The sequence below is a fragment of the Ovis canadensis genome, chromosome 9 (genome assembly GCF_042477335.2).
Source record: "Ovis canadensis isolate MfBH-ARS-UI-01 breed Bighorn chromosome 9, ARS-UI_OviCan_v2, whole genome shotgun sequence".
Lineage (NCBI taxonomy): Eukaryota > Metazoa > Chordata > Mammalia > Artiodactyla > Bovidae > Ovis > Ovis canadensis.
In genome coordinates this window covers 28,139,179-28,148,720 of record NC_091253.1, presented here as the reverse complement: position 1 = coordinate 28,148,720, position 9,542 = coordinate 28,139,179, and the positions used below count along the sequence as shown (strand labels likewise).

General features: G+C 42.0%; 1 long non-coding RNA gene across 1 annotated transcript; it reads right to left on the bottom strand.

Moving 5' to 3' along the window:
• Positions 1-551: 551 nt before the first annotated feature.
• Positions 552-1,807, bottom strand: LOC138446057 (uncharacterized). The gene is made up of 2 exons (XR_011259118.1): positions 1,590-1,807; positions 552-740 (listed from the first exon to the last, which is right to left on the bottom strand). It is a non-coding gene; the product is annotated as an uncharacterized lncRNA (long non-coding RNA).
• Positions 1,808-9,542: the final 7,735 nt, after the last annotated feature.

Sequence of the window (9,542 nt, the reverse complement as noted above, 5' to 3'; positions counted from 1 at the left end):
ATCATGTTCTATGGTTGCATGCGTGCTAAGTCACTGCAGTCGTGTCTGACTCTTGGCAACTCTATGGACTGTAGCCCGCCAGGCTCCTCTGTCCATGGGATTCTTCAGGCAAGAATACCAGAGAGGGTTGCCATTTCTCCTTCCAGGAGATCTTCCTGACCCAGGGATAGAACTCTTGTCTCATAAATCTGCATTGGCAGGTGGCTTGTTTACCACTAGTACTACCTGGGAAGCCCCATCATATCCTATACTACTTCTAAACTGCTCTTTCCTGTTAAATACTATGAGTTTTATTGAAGCATGTGTAATATCATATATGAAACGAATCGCCAGTCCAGGTTCGATGCATGATACTGGATGCTTGGGGCTGGTGCACTGGGACAACCCAGAGGGATGGTACAGGGAGGGAGGAGGGAGGGGGGTTCAGGATGGGGAACATGGTGGATTCATGTTGATGTATGGCAAAACCAATACAATATTGTAAAGTAATTAACCTCTAATTAAAATAAATAAATTTATATTATAAATAAATAAATAAATAAACACTAGGAGTTGTAAAGACTATTTATTCTATGATTTGTCTTAAAAGGAACCTGAAAGAGTATCCCCTTGTTTCATTGAGCTGGCTTTATCGGGTTCTGGTCTTCAGCTCTGGAAACTCAGGCTCTCATTTCAAGTCTGCCAATATGTGTGTTGTCCTGAGCCAGTCCCTTCTTCTCTTTAGACACCGATCTCACCCTCTGTATAAGAAAGAAATTGGAATTGAATGATGTGGCACTCAAGTGCTAGTATTCTAGAATTTTCTAACCCTCCATCAGTGCAAAGCCTACCATCCGTGCCTCAGTGGAGTCTGGGAACCTGTGGGGAAGCGCAGGACTCCACACCCTGGTGATGCTTAAAAGTGCAAACGGCTGCCAGACTTCTGTGTTCTGTCCTGAGCATTCCCTGCAGCTGCTCTAGTTTACCGACAGGAGGCGATATGAGTCTTCTCGCTGAAGTTGAACCCTTCGGCTCATAACTCAGTCAATTCAAAGCAGCTAGTGAATTCTCTCTAGCAGAATGGTTATCAGTATATTTGATAACCCTTCCATCTTCTGCCTTTGTTTTTGAAGTGCCTATGACTATCTTCCCAAAGTCTTACAAGAGGAACAAAAATTTCCATTTGGTGAGTTGGAACTATACATAGCTTTTTTTCCTCAAGGTCATGTAAAGTTGCCTACAGAGAGGGCTCATCATCAAAAGCCCAAGCTTAAATACTATTCCCACCAACGTCTCCGTGGCTTAGAGCAAGTCGATTAGCCTCCAGAGGGACAGTATCCTTCTAAGGGCACAGCACAAGTTTGGAGCCCAATGGACACAGCTACTGTGTGTGCTTGAGAAATTCACTTAACATCTCTGAGCAGGGCTTAATATCATACTATATTATAACAATATGCATGCTAAATTAATTGTCATTATTATTTTACTAGCATTGTCCTTGTATCTACAGTGTCTTCCAGAGATTTTGTGACATAGCCCCACAATCTCCCTGACCCATCTTCTACCTGTCTCCCATTGCCTCACTCTTTTTAGCTACTCTAGCCTCTTACCTTGGAGAAGCTGATGGCGCCCCACTCCAGTACTCTTGCCTGGAAAATCCCATAGATGGAGGAGCCTGGTGGGCTGCAGTCCATGGGGTCGCGAAGAGTCGGACACAACTGAACGACTTCACTTTCACTTTTCACTTTCACGCATTGGAGAAGGAAATGGCAACCCACTCCAGTGTTCTTGCCTGGAGAATCCCAGGGATGGGGGAGCCTGGTGGGCTGCCGTCTATGGGGTTGCACAGAGTCAGACACCACTGAAGCGACTTAGCAGCAGCAGCAGCAGCAGCAGCCTCTTACCTGGCTTGCTATTCTTCAGAGCTTCTGGTGAGATTGGTCTTTCTCCAGATCTACAGGGACTTCTTTTCTTTAAGGCCTTGCTTAACTACTGTATCCTCAAAGGCCCTCTGTAATGATGCTTCCCCCCACCCCCAACCATATAACACTATCTCTCATGACTCATTAAAAGTCTTAATCTTTGCACATATTCAAAAATAGCTTTTGATGCTAAGTACATATGTCTGTTTTCCTTGTTTCTTTGCTGACTCTCTTCCTGCCCGGTAGACCAAAGGCTCTGTCAGCAAAGGAAGCCCATGTGTTGTATTCCCTTCTGTATTTATTAAGCTCAACATGGTGCCTGACACAAAGGAGATGCTCAAAAAATATTTAGTGAATAAATGAATGAGGGGGGAAAGGATAAGAAAAAAGGAGGGAGGAAACAAAATTGGAGAAAGATCAGAGGGTAAGGATTAAGCATCTATTTTAAGGATGTAATCCATGAAGCACTTTCCTGGTATCTCTCTCTGAAAATTAAGGAGTATTGACCCAGGCTTCTAGGCTGTAGGATTCTCATGTATCCTAAAGCAGCCTATGGCAAGTATGACCTTCTGTTTTGAAATAATGTTAATCTTAAAAGTTTATTTCATTTTGCATTAAAATTATTTACACATCTATTTGTTGCAATATTTTAAAATACATTCACTTACCATTGATTACACAGTGTTTCAGAAAGATGCTCAACCTCTGTTCTGTGGACACCTCTTGTGACTGGAGCTCTCTTCTCTTTCCCTTTCCCCAGCTGAGAAACTCCATCTGCAGGATGAAAATTGACGGTCTCCAGGCAGGGGTTTTCTGTAAAGTGCGTGCCCAGTAATAAGCTTTCTCTAAATAACAATTGTGTTTGTGAAGATGATGGATTGGAGGACAGAAAGATAATCCCGTGAACTGGATCCCTTTTCAACCACCATTTGTCACATGTACATAGATAGAGAAAAAGAATGCTGACATAGTATTTCTCAATCACTGAAGGAAATTTTTTATTTAAAGTAAATGCTTCTTTTACTCATAGGCTTAACACTTAAACACTGTTAAAATTCTGCCACTTTTATCTAAAATATTTGAATAATAATTTTGAATATAGTCTCCTGTATTCATAAATATGCCTAATCACTAGGGCTTTTGCCCCTTAGTGCTTCAGAAACAGCCTGAATGAAGGGTTAGGTGGTTGGCTCAGATTCCTGGCTCAGACCCTGTAAGAGCCTCAGTTCCTACCCCAAAAAAGTACACCTTTTGGCTCTGGAGTTTTTAGTCTTCTTTCAAGCCTCAGAAATAAATATTTCTAAGAATCTCCTCACATAATTTCATAAGCTGTCAGCAGAGCAGAAAGTATTTTGTCACTCCCACAGCCTTAGAACTGGACTTTGCACAGGGCAGTGTGACAGCTCTGGACCAAGTCAGAGCACAAATGAGGTGTGCGACAGGCTCCCAGCCTTTGAGATGTGAACCAACCAGACAAGCCAAACAGGCAGAGAAGGTCTGAATGTCCACACCCGGTGTCTCTGGCTACTGTACCAACACTCTGTGATACTCCCCGATGCGTCTGCATCCCGCCTCCATCTGGCCATCGCTGTCTCCAGGTGCTGTGATATTTGCCTGCTAATTTCCTTTTCTCCTCTTTTGCATTCTTCTTCCTGTAACCATTGGATACTTACTTTTCAAAATCATTGTGGTCTCAGATCCTGCAATTGGACTCCCCAGTTAAGAGAGAGGATTACAAATCAATGAGACATCTACACAACCTCAAAATACCTTTCCATGTAACTCATTAATCAAAAGGTAAACAGTGTCTTTGCATTGGAGAGAGCTAGAAAATATCACCTTAACCAGTTGACCAGAACTACTTCACCAGTGTTGAGAGAAGCTTATATTATATGGCTCTGGGAGGGGAGGCATCGACTCCCAATCAATTATATTCTGTCTAAAAACATGTAACCCAACTCTACATAACCAAATATTAGATCTACTAAAACTGAAGGATATTCTACAAAATCATTGCCCTGTACTTTGACCCCCTCCTCCAAAAAAATTCAAGGTCAAGAAAGAAAGATAAAGGGTAGGAAGAGTTTCAGATTAAAGAAAACGAAGTCAAATCGACACCTAAATGCATCGTGAGGTCCTGGATTTGATCCCGAACCAAAAACATAGCTGGAAAAAAAAAATTATTGGGACAACTGATGGAAATTAGAACAGATAATAATATTGCATACATAGTAAATTTCCTGATTTTGATCATTGTACTTTGGTTAAGTAAGAAATGCTTCTTGTTCTTAAAGAATATACAGAGTAAAGTTTTCCATAGCAAAGGGGCATATCCTTAAAATTATTTTCAAAAGTTTAGAAAAAATATCTGTATATAAAAGCAGCTATAAATTATACTATTGGGATAACTGATGAAATCTAATTTGGGTCATGGTTAGACAATGGTGTTAGGTCAATATTAAATGGCTTCCCTGGTGGCTCAGCCAGTAAAGAATCCATCTGCAACACAAGAGACATGGGTTTGATCCCTGGATCAGGAAGATCCCCTGGAGGAGGAAATGGCAATCCATGCCAGTATTCTTACCTGGAGAATTCCATGGACAGAGGAGCCTGGCAGGCTACAGTCCATGGGTTCACAAAGAGTTGGACAAGACTGAGTAACTAACACTTTCAATATTAAATGATTGATTTTTCTCATCTGGGAAGTTGTGGTTTTATATATATTTGGTCCATTGCTTCCATGTTGCTACACTGGATGTTAAATCACCCCTGTTTCACTTATTCACAACTTATTTGTTAGAAGCTCGGGTCTAGCAACTTGGTCTCCTGCAAATAGTTTGAGCTATCCTGTCTCGTTAAATCAACATTTAGACAACAAAGAGCAACAGCAATTGAAAAAACAAACAGAAACCATGGACTGATGAGCACTAAGAATTATCTGTGTGATGCCTGGAGTCAGACCCACCAGCTCTGAGACTTTCTGACCATGGAACCAGGTACTTAAGTTTTCTGTGCCTCAGTTGTCCCATCTCTACAATGGAAATAATAATAGCTATACTGCTGCTGCTAAGTCGCTTCAGTCATGCCTGACTCTGTGTGACCCCATAGATGGCAGCCCACCAGGCTCCCCCATCCCTGGGATTCTCCAGGCAAGAACACTGGAGTGGGTTGCCATTTCCTTCTCCAAAGCATGAAAGTGAAAAGTCAAAGTGAAGCCATTCACTTGTGCCCGACTCTTCGCGACCCCATGGACTGCAGCCTACCAGGCTCCTCCGTCCATAGGATTTTCCAGGCAAGAGTACCGGAGTGGGGTGCCATTGCCTTCTCCGAATAGCTACACTAACTACTCTTAAAAGTTAGAACTGATAATAAATGGGAAGGACAGAAAACAATACTTTATGATTCATGTTGTTACCGTGTTTACTTCCTCACATTCTGTCCTGTGTTTTCCACCTGCCCTTCCAGGTCAGCTCACCATCCTGTTCCATGAACAACGTTAGGAATGCAGTTCACGAGCTCTCTTGTCCATCAACTTCTAGGTAGATTTGGAAATAGCAAAGCCAAACACTGGTGTGAATAGAGGGAGGGGTGGATAGTTGTCCTCTTCTTAAAAAGTCACTGTTTAGTTGCGACCCGTGGTCTCAATATAAGCTTCAGTCAGGCATTTCCCTTGCATAAGTTCCTACGACTTTCCACTGGCCTTTTCTAGAAGTGAGAAGAGGTTCCAATCTTACTTTCCCAGAATTTTATTATACCAGAGTTTTATTAACTCTTGCTGGAGTTTCTCCAATTTTGCCCAGACCTTTGTTGATGACAGTATTATTAAATATTTCTCAATTAACTTGGTTGAGAGTGGCATCTATTCCTTGACAAGATTCTGACTGACATACATGCTATAAGTAAAGATTTTCAGTATTTAATGCATTCATTTATTCATTCACCAAATATTTATCGAACATCTCTGTCAAACTCTGTTAGAGGTTATGATTTTGACAATGAAGTTGTCCACATCCTTTCTTTTCCCAAAGATGAAAGGTTGGTTGTTCAGTTGCTAAGTCATGGTACCATATAGTACTACAGTTGCCCCATGGACTACAGCATGGCAGGCTTCTCTGTCCTTCTATAATTCCCAGAGTTTGCTCAACTTCATGTCCATTGAGTTGGTGATGCTGTCTAACTAAAGGCACAATACTAACAAAAAAATATTTAAAATAACGTTTTTATACCAAATATACGCAATAACCAATGCTGTCTCAGAGAATAATGTGAGGACAAACATATAAATGAGAAATATTGATGTGATGGATAGAAAGCATAATGGAGACGTGGACAGAATATCATGGGGACGGTAGGACTGGGGCTGATAGACCCTGGGGGTGAGAGGATGTGGTAGACTTGGAAGAGAAGGATCTTATCAGACAGAGAAGTGGAAGGATTCCTTTGCAATAGGAACAGCATGGAGCAAATGGGAATGATATGTTCAGGAATTGGTAAGAAAATCACACACCTGCAGAGTACAGTGTTGGCAAGAGGGAAAGTCGTGTGAAAATTTGTTGGGGAAAGGTTGAGGACATTTAACAAATAATTGAGCATTGTGTGAGCATCAGAAGCTAAGTTAGGTGCTAGCAGTATAACAATGACAAGAAAAATATGATCCCTGATCTATAGTCTAGGGGATGAGAGCAAGCAAAAGAATCAATGCAGAGTTAAGCAAACAACAAGAAACAACTACAATTACAGATGATAATTTTTCTGTGAATAAAATAATTAGAACTAATTTCAAGCTCAGTGGGATGGTTCAGAGATGTCTCTGAGGAAAGCTACACTTGCCCCAGGGTCCCTAAGGAGAAACCATCGTCCATAGCAATAACTGGGAGAGGATGCTCTCAAAGAGAAGGGATGTGATTCCTACCACTGTCTCCCCAGTTCCTAGAAAAGTCTGACACAAAGGAAGAGCCCAGGAAGCACCTGCCAAATGTGGACCATTAATTGACTATTGTCTTTCTGGTACTCTGATCCAAATTTAATATCAAATAAATGTGTTGATTCCAGGTAAGTAAGAGTGATCCTTCCTACACCCATTTGAACATATTCATCACTTTATGAAATTGTACAGCCTCCAAAAATATCTATTGAATTAAATTTAATGTCCAAGGTTATTTACCTGTATTGGTTTCCTAGGACAGCTGTGATAAAGTACCACAAACCAGGTGGCTTAAACAGCAGAATTTATTCTCTCACAGTTCTGGAAGCCAAACGTCTGAAATCAGGATGTCCGCCAGGTTGGTTTCTACTGGAGGCTCCGAGAGAGAACCTGGTCCATGCTTCTCTTCTGGTTTCTGGTGACTGGTGGCCATTTTTGCCATCCCTTTGTTTGTACAATAATAGCTGCATCAGATTAATTTCTGCCTCCATCTTCACATGGGTTCTTCCTGTGTCCATGTTTCACCTGTGTTTAAATTTCCCTTTCATAAGGACAACAGTCATTGTATGAGGTTCCACCCTAGTCTAGTAGGACCATTCTTTAGCTTGATTACATCAGCAAGGGCTTTATTTCAAAGTAGGGTCACGTTCACAAGTACCAGCGGATAGGACTTCAACACATAGTGGGTTGTTTGTTTGTTTTTTTTTTTGTGAGGAGGAGACACAATTTGACCCATAATATCATCCTTTCAAATGGCTCCAGTATGGCATGGGTGAAAATTTTGATAATGAAAGAGTACTTTTAAAAGATATGTCTTTTTATTCCCCCCCCCCCTTTTTTAATCTGCTTGAATGAAGACCATATTTCAGTCCCCTTGCCCCATGCTAACATTTTGCACAGCTGGTCTTCATTAAAAATTCATCTCCTAAAAATAGCTCAAGAATTTTATTTGTGGAAGGAGACTATTCTGGCACCATAGCTAGAAATGCCAGTCTCCTTCCCTGCCCTGATGAATCGAACACCCTCCCACGATGAAGGACACCCTCCCACGGTGAAGGACACCCTCCCACCTGTGTCCTGTCCCAAAATTAATGCAGGGCTTTAAGCCCCTTGGGCTTGCTTGTATTTCCAAGTGGCCTCATATTCAGAATGGCGGGGTTCACTCTGGTGACATCCACCTCTGTATGAGGGTGTTCCTTTCCCTTTTTCCCTTTTGCTTAAGCAAAGGAAGCTTCTAGAGGAGAGTCTGAGCCCTTGATCATCCATAACTGCTCACTTATAAGTAAAATGAGGGCTTCCCTGGTGGCTCAGCTGGTAAAGCATCTGCCTGCAATGCAGAGACCTGGGTTCAATCCCTGGGTTGGGAAGATCCCCTGGAGAAGGGAACCACTATTCATTACAGTATTCTGGCCTGGAGAATTCCATGGACTGTATAGTCCATGGGGTTATGAAGAGTCAGACATGACTGAGGGACTTTCACACTTTCCACAATGAAGACTCTCTAGGACATTAGGGTGCTCTGAGCTGATGGAGGGAATTCCAGCTACAGGCAGCAGTAGGGGCAACTGTCAAAAGGATCTCTTGTGGCATTTAATCTCCTTTTTCTCCTCTAGTATCAGTAGACCCAGATCTGATTAACTAGGAGACTGCTGACTGCATTCTTTTGTAGAAGGGTTTTTTGTTTTTATTTTTTTTTTCTATCTCACTCCAACATAGCTCTTTATTATGCAAATGGGCATTGTGGACTTTCCTTTGTTTGTTTCTGTTTCAGCTAAATTAAAGGATATGTTAGCAGGTGCTGCCTCCTTCCGATAGTCGTATGCTGCTGATTAATCACACATAATGGGCAGGCAGTGTGTGGGGTAAGGCAGTTTCATACCAATCACAACCCATTATTTAAGATCCTTTTGACACATGGCCTCATTTTATCATGATGCCCTTGGGGTGGGAGGGGAGGAGCAAGAAATACAGAAAGAGACAGGAAGATGAAAGGAAGGGGTATAGAGAAGGTAGAGAGGAGGGGATGGCAGGGAGGGAGACAGAAAAATAATGCAGAGTTAAAGGAATATGAGGGGAAAAGGAAGATGTTACATAAATTTGGAGGAATATTGTAATGAGATGATCCCTTCATTCATTCAACAAGCAGCACCACCCTGTGGACTCCAGGTCTGTAAAGCCTGAAACAAGTGCATAGATCTGACAGAGGAGACAAATGAAGATGATGTGTGGGGACCACTAATGAGATCCTTGGAAGCATAGAAAGACTCCTTCACTGAGCTCCAGTGCAGAGATCAGAGGAAGGTTCCCAGCACTAGAGCCATCTGAAATACATTCTTCTAAGACAAGAAAGAAGCACCACTTTGCAGGCTAAGAAGAGCTCGCATGAGTCCATATTTGCTGTGCTAGACACTAGGCTCAGAGCATCTATACATCGTCTAGTTCTCATGTATAGCCATTTGAGTTTGGCTTATCATCCCCAGATGAGACACAAAGCGTTTAAGCAACTCATCTAATGTCACACAGCTTGTACATCACAGAGTAACACAGGATCCAGGTCTGGATGATTTCCCAACCCGGCTTCTTCATCAGTGTTCTTTCCAGGATCTTCTCTAGTTTAGAGTGAACTAAACTTTTCTGTGAGAAAGTCAGGTCAGTGAGCTGGCACTTTGGGGGATTCCAACCACAGATTTTAGGAGAGCAGGGCACTCAGAGTAAAG